Raw genomic sequence first — 16,133 nt, forward strand, 5'->3', positions numbered from 1 at the left:
GCTAGTTGAAAGAGAGCGTGGGACGATAAAGTAGTCTATGGGGAAGCTACGTGACAACAGTGACACGTGTAGAGTTGGTTTGTCACAAGGGTCAGGGTTACGCAGAGGGGGATGCACTACTGCGTGGACAAGCAGAAAGGTGACTGTTGCTATCACTATTCATGATAAGATGTCTGACTCATGGAAAAAAGGAGCAGACGTCGGGCAATTAAGAGATGAGGTACGAGCCAGATCCAGAACGATCTGCCGTAGGCTTAACGTTACGGTGCCAGAAATGGAGGGAACAACTAAATTTGAATTTCAAAACGCTTATAAATCACAAGGGGGTATCCACCGAAAAATCTGTGATTCCGGGAAAAGTAAGCTATCATGCCTTTCCGCCAGTATGGATCTATTCATCGTTACCACTAAAGGAGGCAGCATAAGGGGTGGGATATGGCCAATGGAGATGCAGGATTTTTTGGATAATGTGGTGAGGATGGTCGTGGGCACCATGCAAAGTTCAGCACTGACGGTAGGGGATGTATCGAAAATTCTTAGACATGAAGCATAACTGGTTTGGATGACACTGCCTAATCCATGGGTTGGCCGACGACCCATCAAAGATAAGGGAAAGAATGTGAATATGGGGATAAATGATGGAATTGTAGTTAATAGTTTGTCTCTAATATACTGGGAAGATTTGGATCTCGGGGATAGCAACACCCTTCTTGCAAAAGTGCAACACAAGCTGCAGCAGGCAGTGCGTATCGTAGACCAAATATTGGAAATTTGCTGCTATGGCATGAGGAGTTCCCATAGGTGGCACCCCAGCTAGAGCTAAAATCCTGTGACGGGGTGCTCTATGTTAACCGAGCAAAGTAGAATGAGCATCATTGGTTGCACGAATTAATAGAGGCAATGGAGTAGGAGCTCGAACAAGCATTGTAGGAGACAAAGAGGGAGCAACATAACATAGTACTTCACTCACAGGGATGGTGGACTGCGAAGCCTTGGTAGTGCATATCGCCGCACTGACGAGTGACTTGAGACAAGTCACGATGATTGTGTTGGGGGCCTGTTGGGTAGCAGAGGCCTCGCGTAATGATTTTGGGGCTTAAAGACTAGAATTTAGGGTAAGGATATTGTAAAAATATCCACGAAGTGCACGAAGCATGAAATGTAATAAATAGAGTCAAAGGGCTATCCGCCCGAAAATAATATAAAATAATAGGAAGGAATTCGGCCTGCCCATGGTCTGCGAACCATGGGAAGGTATAAATAGAGCGAGGCTCCAAGGGTAGAGGTAGATTTTGGAAGAGATCTGATGTAGTATGGGTTTGTGAAAAAAAATTCTCTCTCAGTCTGTAAATTCGGGTTGTAAGGGTTAGTAGGTAGATAGAGGCTTCGTAGCTATGTGCGCAGAGTCCTAGTAGAGTCTGCAGCTATGTGCACGGACCCCTATAGCTGTGTGCACAGGGAAAATTTGGTTGCACTACTAAGGAAGTAAATAAAGATAAGTTGATTCTGAAATATTGCGGATCTGACTTCATTCTATACTTCTGTTATGATTTATATGCTTATGTTTGGATTTTATGCTTCTGTATGATTCTGCGCATTGGTTATTACTATTAATTGTTTGCTTAAAGACCCTAAGAATTAAATCTAATCTACAATACATTTAGTAATAATAGGAAGTAAAAAGAGCTGAGGTGCGGACCTACGCGGAAGTCAGACTATAGTGGAAAGTGGCGCAAGGGCACAGATCATTTCTGATCCCATCCAGACCACATCAAGACATCCCAAGGGTGTGAAAACCTAGTTCCAGCACCCTCCCCTACTACCTCGGTGAGACTTCAGTCCGCGCCCTGTGGACTATTGCTGAAAGGGCCGGTAGCGTGGGATTTGTTTGGCCAATAACTCTTCCAAACCTGGGTCAATCCCTAATAAGCCAACACAAGGGCTAAAAGATTGAACTATGATATCTCCATAGGAAAGATATGAATATCCTGATAAATTATGAAAAACAAAGACACCCTTGAAATTATATAACTTTTTGGAGATGTGTCAATATATATGTAGGATTTTTATGCAAACAAGGATATGTCATGATGAAAAGACCATCACAGAGGTAATTTTGATTTAATTTTAGTTTTCTATTTTTGAACAATATCTAGATGGACTAATGTAGGACTACCAAGGGAAGTGTTATAGATGTCATCTACAACTGGTATTCATGTGGTAAGATGAAATATCCTAAAGGAAACATGACATGAAGAAGGTAGCAAGGCATGAAGGAAGACCAAATATGAACCAATGGATCACTTTCCGACAAAAAGAAGGATGACATGACTGACATGATTTCTGAATAAAAGTGATGGGTGGTGAGTACCATACAAGAAGTCCCGAGAGATGTAGACTCCATAACAAAGAAGAAATTCATGGCATCGAAGAAGGAAGTAGTACAAGCAATTTTTCTCCCCATGATATCCACCTAAAGAGTTGCTGGAAGCAAGTTCCTGGTCAACAGGGAGCTTGGGGTTCATTCGTTTTATGGGATCAGGTACATTCCTTCACCAGAATGGGTATGTCCTCCCTAATTGAGAGAGAGAGAGAGATAGACACGTCATAATTGTATTAAATTAAGAAGATGAAATGGATGATTGGGTAAGAATCTGGCATCTGATACTCTTTGAGGATGCGATAAGGCATCCAAGATATGAGTAGTTGTATAGGACTGATATTCTTGAGGATTGGGAATCCAAGATAAGAATAGTCTTGGTGGAACATACTCTAAAATATCTTGGGTGGGGCATGTTCTAAGAGAGACAATGATGAGGGTGTCTATAAATCATTGGTCTCATTGGCATTGTTCTCTAATATTGTGGAGAGATAGAGTAGTTAGTCAAGGCCTCGATATGTGACAATGTTGGATGATATGATGTTAAATAAATGGGTTACCAATTCGACTCTTCTTATGAGATTTCTTCAGATTGAGAATGTCCAAGTACCTTGTATGGATTATAAATACCTCCCTAGTTAAGAGGGAGTGTTGAAATATGTAACTAGGTTCGGTCTTCATAATGACATCCATAATCGTGATTTTATGTAATTAATGTAAAGAGGAAAAATAAAATTATTTTATGCTTGAGACATGGGTTTCATGCTCTAGGAATTTTATTTTTATAGATCAAGCTCCCATTGTGAGATATTAGGATTGGTCATTAAGTCATAAAGTCAATTAAGTCTTTGTCATGTATGAGAGACCCTTCTTGGGCATGTTACATATTTATTTGAGTCATTGTAAGAGTCAAAAGACCCTCCAAGACCAAGTCCAAGCACTTCTAGCAAGTCGGCCTTCAAATGAAGCAATAAGCCTACACCAAGATGACATGTTGGCCTAGGATCAAGTCAAGTCGGCCTACAAGCATGGGGAGGAAGCCTATATATAGGGCACTTGACCTCATTCAAGGAAGAATAACTCACACATAAGAAGTTCAATAAGAAGGACAAAGAAAAAGCCTCACATCCAAGCAAAGTAGAAAAGATCAAGGTCGAAGGAAGAGAGAAGGTATTACAGGTCTTTTTCGGTAATTTTTTCCACATGTGTGAGGGAAACTAGGGTTTCCTACCTATTGCAAGTCTAAATCAAAGTCATCTTAAGAGGGCTGAAACAAGGAAAGAAGGAAAGCTAAATTGAAGGCTGAAGACTCAAAGAAACCAACTCTAGTTAAGTGATGTAGAAGGAGGGCTTAAGTAGTCCTAATTCAATAACACGTGGGAAATTGTAGTCATCTACAAGTAGCCGAAAATTGAAGAGATAGAGGATGATAACTTTAGACTTGATTTGTAGGATCGAGGGTGAAGAACAAAGGAGTAGATGCAACATCTTCAAGCAAGGGTTGACTTGGTCTTGGAGGGCTTGTTATTCAAGGGCCTTGGTCTTCGAATTCATCAGATGCTATAAGAAGAAGAATTCGATGGGTTTTCCTCTCAATATTGGAGAGGTTTTGGCCATGGATGATAGCCTATATCGTGTGTCCTTTATCTCATTATCCTTTATGATTTGATAGCTATTTGATGAAGAAGAACACATAATAATAATCATGAAAAGAAGATCCTAATTAAGATATTTATCATTTCTAGATAAATATCCTCATCTCTCTGCCCTATATTTCTCAACAATTATTGTTTTTTTTGGGTAAAAATTCATGGGGATTTTAACCTTGAATTTCAAAATTTATAGAATACTTCATAATATGGCAATATCCAATTGAATTTCCCTACATGGGTTATGGTTATTATTATTATTTAATCCCAGAGGAACACATGAATCTGTGTAACACATAGCTACCAGTAAACCTCTAGGCGTCTACAGCTTGTCGTCCTAACTGTAAACTGAATCACAACTAGGGGGATTTAAACTTTGTATCTCTTTATTTTCTTAGGTTTCACATTAATTCGATCACCAATTGAGATACCCCATTGGACTATGGTTAATTATTATTGTTATTCAAATAAAATTATATTATTTTCCCCAATGGAGGTGTTAATTGAGGATAATAGTGGGATGGGGGATTATCCCACCACCTCATGGAAGAGATCTCATTAAATGAAGGGGGTGGTGTGGCTAGCCCCCTACATGCACAAGAATGTAATCAAATGCTATGAAAATTACCATGGGATGTAGCACACAGGGCATTAATGTGGATCTACATATCATGTTACGGTGTTGAGATGAGGGGAAACATTTAGGTTTCCTGTCATGGGCTTGAGGAAAGAGGAAACATTGCGAGGTATATGATTAGCTAGTTGCTAATAGTTTAGGGAAATTTTGCTTTGTCTATTCCTAGAGTGACTTTGGGGGGAATTTCTATCAACTTGGCTGTGTTCTTAATTTTATTGGGTGAGAACTCTACACTAGAATTGAGGAGCATTAGGTTCTGGAAGGTTGTAAGGAGAGTTGGTTGCATTTCACCAGTGTTCTATTTCTTCTTAGGTGATCCTCGAGAAACTATCACATAGATATCCATTCCAGTCATCCAACCGTTATTCTCAAAGTCTTCAACAACTTGGGTAAATTTGAACTCCTCTCTAAAGTTTTTCAAATTTTGTGCCCACATCTTGCCTAGATTTTGGTGTTGTTTTTGAGGCAGTCTTGTATGGTTTTGGGGTTTGGAGGTAGTCTTGTCTTGTTTTCTCAGTCACAACATTGGGCCGGTGTCTAATCATTGCGTCATATTTTCTACTCCATTAACTATATCCTACATAAATTGGTGTCACTTATTAACCTGTTTCTTGTTGCACTTACTCTTAAGCTATGCATTCACTTACCTATGCTCTCAAACCTTTATCCTTCTATTGGATCTATCCTTTCTTCACTTCCACTTTTAGTACCCTGTCACTGTTAATTCATTTATGGAACTCTGGTACATAATATTTATGGTTAACATGCGGTTTCAAAGTATGAGAAGTAACCATGGAGGGGGATGTCGTGACCCCCAAGGTCAAAACTAGCCCAACAGTAGGCTTAGGAAGCTGGTGAAACTTAAATCTTTTAGTTGTCTCTATGTAAACCCACAATGAAATTCAACAATTGGAAACCCGTGCTGCTAGAGATAGGCATGCTTTTTGATATTGTGAGATAATGGAATAAGTTTATGTTAAAGTTATCTAGGATAAGTGTATTCCACATTAGCATGGGGATAAAATGTAGGAGAATATCCTAAAGTTACTTGGGAAATAAGTTAACTTTAAAACAATTCAAGTGAAGTCAATGAAATATTAAAGCACAGTTGTTGGAACATGGAGGGCTAAGTTCAAATCTCATCCATAATTATTGGAGGCTAGTTGGAAGGTCAATAGCCTACACCCATTTGGTTTCTTAAGTGGCATGAATCCTAAGGAGAGCTCATTCTTCAATTGTGTGAGGGACACAAGACACCAAGAGGAGAGGTCGAGTTGAGGAGAAGGCGAAGACAATAAGTGGCACACATTCCAAGACAATTGGGCACTAATTTTCAAATAGAAGAACTAGCATGCAAATCAAGGAAGAGGTGTCAACTTGAGAGGACTCTACAATAGAAATAAATCAAGCCATATCGTGTATTTATTGCAAGTTGTACAATCCAGTTTGTTTCATGTTCAAGGACATAAATCAAGGCATATTTTTTGTTATCAACCTATTTTACCCCCTAGGATCAGTGTTCCTTATTATCATGGCTATTTGAATTTTTCCGTGCCTTAGACCTTCTTTTCACATTTATACTTCCCAGTCACATGGATGTATGCCTATGAGAGCGACTGGAGCCTCCCAGTCGCTCCCATGCCTTCATTGTGCAGGTAACTATGGCATTTTTTAGTCTTTTCTATGCCTACAACTAGGGATGTCTTCTAGAGTGTCTTGGTCCCTAGGAGATCAGTTTGACTTGTCACTTATTCGAGATAGCTAGGACTTATCCTTTAGAATTTTCCATGACTTCTCGTCGTCCTAGGCATCTACATTCATCCTCTTGGAACCTTTCTTCTTCCTATTTGTATTGGACCATTTGAGAGTGTCAAGCTAGTTTTAGAGAGAGAGATTCTAGGAGAGCTAGCGATATTGAGTCTATGTTGCCATTTTGCTACTAAAGACAGAGATTATGAGGTTCTTGTTGCTTGGGTTATTTCTCTTATGCTCATTTCCTTGTCATAGAGGGGATACTCTACCGGATCATGTAGAGGAAGCTTTGAGGTGAAGATATAATGTTATAATCTAATTTTGATTTTTGATTAATAGAAATACATGTTCCTTCCCTGTATTCATGTGTATTCAACAATTATTCATAGTTTTTTTATGATGCTTTGATCAAACAATCTTCCAAGAAAGGTCACTTGTCATTTATGTATGTTTGTGGTTGTGTGTAGGTATTGAGATTAGTTTTAGACGAGGCAAATTTCTCGAGTGGAGTGCTGGAGTCTGAATCGGATCCAAAATCCTTCCCAAACCTGTGAGGAGGCTAGGTGCACACATTTTCCATTATAGCATCTAGGAATGTTTAATTGCTGCTTGATTGAACATTGGGTTACAATTCCATTGTATATCTATTGTTTATTTTCATTTTGTTGCCTGGTGATATTATTCGGGCACAAGATCATGGAGCAATAGCTCCTTTCATGCAAATTTTGATGCAACATAAGTGGTTCTTTCAGTGAGAACATTCTTGCTTCGTGTTTTCTTTGCCTTTGGTATTTCGTGATTTCTATTCTATTCTAGTTTTTTGAACTTCCTCAAATTTTCCCAACTCTTTGCGGTTATTTTTTATGGTTTATTTGTGATGGGCCACTAAATTAGACAAAAATTAAGGCCCATCCAACCTTTCTTAGGCACTTAAAGGCTATATTAAACCTCTCACTCTACACTTAATAATGTTTTTTCTTCTTTAATATGTTCTTAGGAATGTTTAGAGATGATTGCATATCATGTGCCTAATACTATTTATTTTTGAGGAATATTCTGAGAATATTGGGAATATTATAAAGATTTGGAGGAGGAGATAATATAGAGAATTTCTCCCTACTATAGGAGGTTCAAGATTGGATGGTAAATGAACAAAAAGTCATGAAATTATTGACAAATTCTGGAGCTCCAATGATTGAGAAAATATAGAAGGTGTTCCCTGCCATTTAATGTAGATTCATAGTGTTGGGAACCAAATGCACTATTTGAAGGATTTTGGAGGGGAAATCTTCCTCCTTTCAAGGAGAATTATTCCTCATCATTTTATAAGTACCAATTCGAATTTTCCTCTAAAGGCATGTATTTCTTAGTCTTCTTGAGGAAAAAACTTGTATTTTGGTAGCTCCACTTTCATTTTTGGCAGGGATATACTTGGATTGATTCAAATAATGAAGTTTGGTTCCATTTTTAGCTTCTAAAGCTTGGTCTATTTCATAGGAATCTGAATATCTTGGGCTTGGCCATCCTAGGAGCCTAAAATCCATTTTGTAAAATTTTCTTTTCTTCTTTTCACTTCTTATTCACATGCATCTCTTATTCTTATTTCTTCTATTTCTGCATTTAGTATTAATGCTTCTGTTGTTGTAGGATTGGGTTAAATGTTTGAAGTAAGCTACTTTGTAGGTTATTTATATATTCAAAATAGGATGAATCCTTAGAACAACTTTGAGAAGTCATATTCATCATTAAGCTACTTGGATTGGTTTACTAGTTCACAAATCTATAATTTTTGTAAGTCCCTTTTAGAAAAATAGTAGTAATTTTCTGCTATTTTTTAGAACATGTTAATGAGCTTCATTTGAGTTTATTACAATTGTATTAGGTCATAAAAAAAATCAAGTTAATAAAAAAATTACCCCATTGCATTTGAAATTGATTAGGTAGGCATTTGATAGGTTAATTAGCTCACTAGTTCTTGAATTTCTAGTTTTTAGAGTAGTAGTTTTCTTATATTTTTAGCATGTGTTAACAAGGGTATTTTGGAGTTATTCCACTTGGAATGGATACCTAAGAAATCATAATTAATAATAAAAAAAATCCATCCCATTTTAATTTTATTTACTTGGGCATTTAGCAATATTATTGCTCCTATAGCATTACATGCCTCATGTAGCAATCACCTGTAGCATCACTTTCCTTCACCGGTTTTGATCCCCACTACATATTTGACTTATTCTATATGAATAATGACACCTAGGATCTAAATCCATGATTAGGGAGACCTAAGGACCACTCTAGATCCATCGTTCCTCTGCTGCAAGCACAAAACAACAAATAGAGTTAGCAAGCAATTTTCACATTTGAAACTCTTAATTGCAAGTGAAGTAGACTTAGTTTATGAATTTCCTAGTATGTGTTGTAGATTAACTTTCTTCTTTCCAAGTAATTTAAAATTATATTAATGATTTCCATTTTTCAAGTAGAATAATTGATTTTATTGGTTTTCAATTAGAGTAGTATGGTTTGTTTCTACAACTAGTTTAAGTTAGATTTTATGACAATCACTTCATTAGATCAACAAAAGAAGGACACATTACAATATACACATATAGTGCCAACACCTCTTAAGTTTGTACGAACCCAGGTTGATAATTTAACTTGGTAGCCTTAGGATTTGCAACATTCTTGTTTCAATGCTATGGCTCATAACATTTTGGCGCCGTGTTAGGGAGGTGTCAAAGTATGTATTGTTTTCTACCATAGTTGATTCATTGATTTTACTTTTTTGTGAGAAAAAAAAATTCATTAGGCATATTTCGTTTCAAAAAAAAGAAAATTGCATTGCATTAGCATTCTTATTCAAAAAAGAAAAGTTCTCCAACACCATCCCCACCCCATCTGATCATGACGTGCAGTAAGAACCACATCACCATCCGCTTTTGCAGGTAGAAGAAGAAGAGGTGGCAGAGGAGATAGGAGAAATGGATGAAGATGATAACAATGAAGAAGATCCTCTTGGATTTCCTATTCAAGATATTGATGTCAGTGTTCATATGAAGAACATCCCTCCATATTTTCTTCCCAACTTCCATGGTATGACATCAGAGGATCCAGAAATATTTCTCTTTGAATTTGAAGTCCTTTGTAGATCTTATGGTTACTTATTAAACACTCAAAAGTTGAGATTGTTTCTCGAAAAATTGAAGGATAGAGCTATTAAATGGTTCATGAGTTTAGGGACTAATTCAATAAGATCATGGAATGATATGAATTTTTTTTCTAGAAAAATATAAATATCACGATCTTAAATAAATACATGTGAGAGGCTTGAAGATATAATAGAGAGGTTCATGTATAATTTTAAGAGGGAAAAATTACATCATTTAGGATTTGACACACTAAAAACTCTCTTACTTAGAACAATTAGGGATGAGTAGATTGATCTCCTTGATCTCACGAGTAGAGGTGATGTATATAAGTTATCATTTGAATAAATTTGTTAAACATGCAAACACATATCAATAGGAATGACAAGAGTAAGTAAATCAATATCAAGATCGGTAATGCAAGCTAAACTTGGAAATTTGTTTAATGACTTTAAAACATAAATTCTTAGCAATCTAAGCGAGCAATTAGAAATGCTAAGAATGAGAGATGAGGAAAAAGAAGATGTTGATATTTGTGTTGTCCAATGCAGAATTGTTGGGAACGGGTCCCCTAGGGTCAATTTTGGGGTTAAAAGCCCAAGTTTTGGGGTTAAAGGCCCAAGTTTTGTATAAAGAATGTAAAGTCTTGGAATTTTGTGGTTGCAGAGCACGAAGATGTAAAGAATCATCAAGGGTTTCCGCCCTTAGTTTATGTAACTTGTGTCGGTTTTATGAGATCCACCCTTGGTCCGCGAAGCATCGGATTATATAAAAAGGGAAGTCTTAGAAGAGTCTAAGGCAGTAGTTTAGTTCAGTTCATATATGTTTTAGCTAAGTGCAAAGAGTCTTAGCATATGAAAGAGGCTCTACAGCTGTGTGCATAGAGGCCTAGGGTAGAAGTCCGCAGCTAAGTGCGCGGACCCCTGTAGCTGTGTGCACATGGAAGTTAGAATATGTAAAGGAGATATGAACATCAATAAAGAGAATTATTCTAAATTACCTGTGTATGAGATATTTTATTGCTATTATGAATTCATGCGATTATGTTATGTTGAATACTGGGTTTATGATTTAATTTTGTATTAATGCGCAAATCTATGTGTTTTACTTTGTTATATGAACGTAAGTAGGAATATATGTTTATGAAAAGATAACCATAATGCACATTGAAGTTATCCACTACTTAAGCTAATCTAGGTAAATACAATAGTAAGGATAATTACAAAGGCGCGTAAGTGTCTGAATCTCTTGTTTATGGTATGTGAAAGACAGGCGTAGACCTTCGCGAAAGTCTACATGATGACTAAGGGAAGTATATCGATAAGCCCTAAAAGGCTTATCGATCTACGTGAAGGAATGGTTAGGGTATAAAGCGACATCACTGCCATCTTAGGATGCGGAAAATTGGTTCTTGCAGCCCCCCATATTGTTTCAGGTGAGAATTTAGTCTGTTCTCCGCTGATTGATGCTAAAAGGGCCATTAGTGTAGGGATTCTCTTGGCTAATTAATGCTGAACCTGGGTCACGACCCATCAACCCAAAAAATGGTTCGCCTGTTGGGAATGGGTCCCCTTGAGTCAATTTTGGGATTAAAAGCCTAATTTTTGGGGTTAAAGGTTGAAGTTTTGTAGAAAGGATGTAAAGTCTCTACATTTTGTGGTTGTGGAGCATGAATATGTAAAGAGTCATCAAGAGTTTCCGCACTTAGTTTATGTAACTTGTGTTGGCTTTATGAGATCCACCCTTGGTTTGCAGACCATGGGATTCTATAAAAAGGGAAGTCTTAGAAGAGTCTAAGGCAGTAGTTTAGTTCAGTTTAGATATGTTTTAGCTAAGAGCGAAGAGTCTTAGTGTATGAAAGAGGCTCTGCAGCTGTGTGCGCAGAGACATAGGGTAGAAGTCCATAGCTGAGTGCGAGGATCCCTGCAGCTGTGTGCACAGAGAAGCTAGTTTGTAAAGGAGATATAAACATCAATAAAGAGAATTATTCTGGAATTACCTGTGTATGGTCTATTTTACTGCTATTATGAATACATGCGATTACATTATGTTGAATACTGGGTTTATGATTTGATGTTGTATTAATGCACGAATATTTGTGTTTTACTTTGTTATATGAACGCAAGTAGGAATATCTATTTATGCGAAGATAACCATACTGCATGTTGAAGTTATCCACTACCTAAGCTAATATGGGTAAATACAACAGTAAAGATAATTACAGAGGCATGTAAGTGTCTGAATCGCCTATTTAGGGTATGCGAAAGACAGGTGTAGACCTTCGCAGGGGTCTAGAGGATGACTAAGGGAAGTATATCGATAAGACCTAAAAGGCTTATCGATCTACATGAAGGAAGGGTTAGGGTATAAAAAGACATCAATTCCATCTTAGGGTGTGGAATCTTGGTTCCTACATCCCCCCATATTGCTTCGGGTGAGACTTTAGTTTGTGCTCCATGGATTGATGCTCAAAGGGCTAGTAGTGTAGGAATTTTCTTGGCTAATTAACGTTGAACCTAGGTTAGGGCCCATCAAACCAACAAATGGTTTTGTTGTCGAGATTAGGATCTTCATAAAGATATGTGTGATGTTGCATCAATGGAATCCAACTAAGAAAGAGATCAAAGACTGGTTGGATAGAAAGATCCATGAATTTTTGGCACAAGAAAACAAGAACCTGCAATTGACAAAAGAACAGTGGTTGGACAAATATCTGTACACAGACATACACAAGATCTTCTTCTATTTCTTCTTAGTCGAATTGTACAAGTGGATGGCGAAATTGGAAGATGACCAAGGAAGGTGGAGGCTTGACGGTCCAATAGTTTGGACCCCATAGTGCAGAGATTAGAAGCCTTTGAAGATAAGATCACACGTGTTATTGATCATTGGACCGATTGTATCATAGGAGGGTTCATGATAGAGTTTGCGGTAGATACCTCGGTCAGTTACAGTGAAGCAGAGTGGCACTTCTTCATCGGGCCGTGAGGTAAAATTTAAAGTCTTTGAATACCTAGATTAAGATGCTCTTGTGTGAAAAGTAGGTTATGCAGCTACCTTGATGTTTTGGGCTACATGAAGTGGAAAGACCTTTAGGAACAGAGGGAAAATAGGCCCTGAATATAACCCACTAATTGAACCTCATCTGAGTGACGATGAGGAAGCAACACAGGCTTCTCCACAGAGTGTTTTTCAGTTGATAAAGCAAGGGTTCCCGTGAATACCCCATTCACCCACATCACATCCATCTTCACCTCTGTTGCATACACCTTCGCCTACACCACCGCCACCTCCGCCAATGTTCAGTATGGTGAACTCAGTAAAGCTACCTGTGTTCAAGGGCTTGGGAAATGAGGATCCAGACCAGTTTTGGTTTGTTGTGAAGGTTGTATGGGAAGCTCAGGGTATCAAAAATGATCAAATGAAGAAGAAAACATTGGTTAGTGCTTTGCAGGAACGTGTGCTAATGTGGTACATTAAGTACTGCACTGATAACCCGACGTTTGCGTTGGCAGATATTCAGACTACGTTGAATAAGGAATTTAGTAGACCTAAGTCTAAAGCACAATCAATTGTGGGATTCAAAGAGATTATGATGAAGCCTCGTGAGACACCCTGGGATCTAGATCAGAGATTGAAGTGTACAATCCGTGAAGCTAACATGAATGTGACAGATGGGTAGCACCACGAATGGTTTGTGGCTTTTCTCCTCCATCATCTAAGGGTTGCGTTATCACAACAAAATATTGGGACCCAGGCAGAAGCCCCGGAAATTGTAATGAGATTGCATGAGACACCGATTCAAGATGCTAATCTAGGGGTTTAGCAGATTCATGTGCAGTTGTAGAACCATTGCCTAGAAATGCAGAGTCTTAAGAGAGATAGAACAGCTCGGCCAGAGGTGCACAAGGAAGTTTGGTGCCTGAAGTGCAAAAGTCAAGGGCATGACAAATATCATTGTCTAGTCTTTGAAAATTAAGTTGTAGTAGGGGACCAATGCCTCTGAGGCTGGAAGCTTTAGTAGGGACAAGTACAGGGCCCACGCTATGGTGTGCTATCTATCAAGTAGCTGGAAAAATGCGATAAACAATTATCATTTACTGCAGAAATTCGTACAAACACTGCAACAACTCTTCTACAACATCTATCAATCGATGGGTCATGATGAGCGTAATTGCCATAGTTACAAGTTAATGATGGATAGAACGCCTGCATATAGGGTGCAAGTAGAAACCCTGCCTTTGGACCAAGGTGTTGGGGGAGCATGAGGTGAATATCATTGGCGCAGATGAGGCTGAGGTGGAGGAGGACCCGGTAGAGGTCAGGGACAGGTCATTTGTTACACTGTGGAGGATCGGGACACTACGCGCGAGACTGCCCAAATCCGACGTGTCTCTGATGCCGCTATTGTACTCAGTTTGACCATACAACTGAACATTGACCGGTATTGCTGGATAAGATACGTGTAAAGGTGGCGCAACCTCCAAAACTGACTCAGAACCTACTGATGATGAGGGATGAACCTCGTGAAGAGGATCCCAAGGTAAATATTGTGCTGCGGAGTGGGATTAGGACTGACGAAGATAAGGGGAAGTAACCTGAAGAAAGTGAATGGGTTCATAAAGGTCTAGAAAAGGAGGTCAAGTTTGATCTGAAGCGTGCATAGGAAACATTTATGAAAGAAAAGAAAAGCTTCGCTGAGGCCTCTACCTCAGGAAGTCTGGACAAGCCAACTAAAGAGATGGACCCTCCCATGCTTACTACTTTCTTGGAGACCTGTATGAAGCTACTGCACGATAGCAAGGTTTTGAAAGGACTACAGGAATTGATAAATAAGTGTGTTGGGAAAAAAAAAGCTCTTGATGGACTATGCGTAGTCAGGAAGATTGGTAAGCATACGGCAATAACAAGGCATGAGATGATTCTCACTACATAGATAGGAGAATACGAGATGGATCAAGTAATTTTGGATCTGGGTTTGGACGCGAATGTCTTGCCTAAACATACCTGGGAGAGGATGGGGAGATCTGTGCTACAGTGGTCTTTGATTCAGTTAAGAAGTGAAAATCAACAAAAAATCATCCCCATGGGAAGATTGCAGGGACTGATAGTTGATACTGAGGGCACGAGCGCATTGGCTTATTTTGAAGTGATAGAAATTGTGGATGACAAAAATCCCTAACATGTGCTCCTTAGGATCGATTGGGCCACTGACATGAATGGGGTAATCAATTTGAAGAAGCGGAAGATGATATTTGAGAAGAAATCACTCCAGGTAGTAGTGACCCTGGACCCTAAAGAAGGACCGCGCTACACTGAATTGGCCCACGACTATGAAAGCAATGATGATTTGGACCAGATTTATAAGATAATGGCACGAGATCAGGATTGGGTGAATTTGACAATAGATGGAAACATTTCTTGGGACCGCAAAGTTCTTGCACATCAAAATTAGATGAGGAGTTGGAGCACTGGCAAAATCAACTGCATGAATTATCTATGTTACGTTGTAATATGATGACCAAGTCATTGTGTGTTGTATCGTCAGAGATAAGAAATCTTCTTTACTAAGATGGCTTAACTGATGTCGATAAATTTTTGGATACATTCGAAAGGGAAGTGCTAGAGAAGCATCGCTTCCAGGCCTTAGATTGGGCATTGTGTGTTAATCCTGCGAGATGGTGGGGTACGCACAAAGACAATTTTGACGATTGGCGCATATAAAGAAAGATGATGAGATTGTGGTTTGGTCACCCACAAGTGTGGCTAACAGAGAAATATGATGGAAGGAATGACCTGTGATTGCCTGACCAAATGGACTAAGGTTTATGGGGAAGAACCTCAGCCTGAATGGGTGCAACTGTTTTGTCATACTTTGGATGTAATACCGATGAACTGGTACTTGGAAAGAGAGCTCCACCATGGCACTAAAGAATGAGATGTTTTGCGATATGGATTCTTGATGACATTTAGCTTTGAGGATGGGTTTGAAAGTATTAACGAGGCATTGCAGGAAGTTAAGGCAGCAAGATTTAGAGTACCATAAGATCCCTTGGACTTAATTCAACTGGATTAGACCACCCAGCTGAGCCACACACTGGAGTGCTGCAATGTGACTGTTGAAGAAGAGGACGAGGACCCGAGGAGCATTAACATCCCAGAGACTAAATGTCACCACGAAGTTGAAGGATCACAAATTGAAAATCTAGATATCATTGCGCTGCTAAAAACAAGACAAGTGAACATTGGGATAGAGGCAGAGCTGAATTTTGCAAAGATTGGGGACTATTGGGATGATGCAATAGTAGATAAGGTTGTTGAATTTCTTTGTGAATACCAAGACTTGTTCTCTACAAAGTTCTCAGACCTAAAGCGGATAATAGGGGACTTAGGGGTTATGAAAATTACATTGAAACTGTATGCAAAGCCAATCAAGCGGAGGCCTTACCGCCTCAATCCGAAGTATAAAGAAAGTGTCTACTTAGAGTTGGATAAGATGCTTGCGGCAGGCATCATTGAACTAATAGAAGAGTCTGATTGGGTAAGCCAAATAGTAGTTTAGGACAAGA

This window comes from Pinus tabuliformis, chromosome 6 (assembly GCF_031772625.1).
Source record: "Pinus tabuliformis cultivar Carrire ecotype Pingquan chromosome 6, CPIR1, whole genome shotgun sequence".
NCBI classification, from domain to species: domain Eukaryota; kingdom Viridiplantae; phylum Streptophyta; class Pinopsida; order Pinales; family Pinaceae; genus Pinus; species Pinus tabuliformis.